The sequence below is a fragment of the Microcaecilia unicolor genome, unplaced genomic scaffold (genome assembly GCF_901765095.1).
Source record: "Microcaecilia unicolor unplaced genomic scaffold, aMicUni1.1, whole genome shotgun sequence".
Classification (NCBI taxonomy): domain Eukaryota; kingdom Metazoa; phylum Chordata; class Amphibia; order Gymnophiona; family Siphonopidae; genus Microcaecilia; species Microcaecilia unicolor.
In genome coordinates, this window is record NW_021962923.1 from 31306 (window position 1) to 32062 (window position 757).

Genomic DNA, 757 nt, shown 5'->3' on the forward strand with positions numbered 1-757 from the left:
TCTTCCTCTCAGCCTTCCAGTTGAATCATCATTTCGTAGACTCTAACGGGTTGACAAACATCTCTAGGTCGCCGTTCTGTTTCCTTGGTGCTTGACTTTCAGCGTGGGCAATCGGAGGCCGCCGCTGTGACCTAACCCTCAAGATTCTTTCCTATGAAGCGCCTAGGTGGGTTTACCGAGATGTGAAATGTATGGTAAAAGAACTGGGGAAACATTTGGGTGGGTGGCAGGCAGGGGCTCATCATCAAAACTTTGCTTTGAGAGCAGCTGACAGGTGAGGGCTGCCAGCCCTGAAAAGAGAGGGAGCTTGCTTCCCTGGCCGGGAATTGAACCCGGGCCTTGGCGGTGAGAGCACCAAATCCTGACCACTAGACCACCAGGGACTGCTTGGGCAGGGGCTGTGCTTTAGGAAGGCCACAGATCGCATTGCCATGCTGGCTCAGCCCGAAGGTCCATCCAGCCCAGTATCCTGTTTCCAACAGTGGCCAATCCAGGTCACCAAGTACCTGGCAAGATCCCAAAGAGAATAAGAAAACAATCTTGCGCTGCTTATCCCAGGAATAAGCAGTGGATTATCCCAAGGGTTTCTTGCAGGAGCTTGTCCCAACCTTTTTTTAAACCCTGCTACGCTAACTGCTTTTACCACACTCTCTGGCCATGATTTACTAGAGTTTAATTACACACACACACACGTGGAGTGAAGAAAGAGTTTCTCTCGAGTCGTTTTAAGTTGACTACTTAAGTCACTTCATTGCGT

At 50.2% G+C, this 757-nt stretch overlaps 1 non-coding gene across 1 annotated transcript; it reads right to left on the minus strand.

The window, feature by feature from the left end:
• Nucleotides 1–311: 311 nt before the first annotated feature.
• Nucleotides 312–383, minus strand: TRNAE-CUC. The gene has a single exon. It is a non-coding gene; the product is annotated as a tRNA-Glu (tRNA).
• Nucleotides 384–757: the final 374 nt, after the last annotated feature.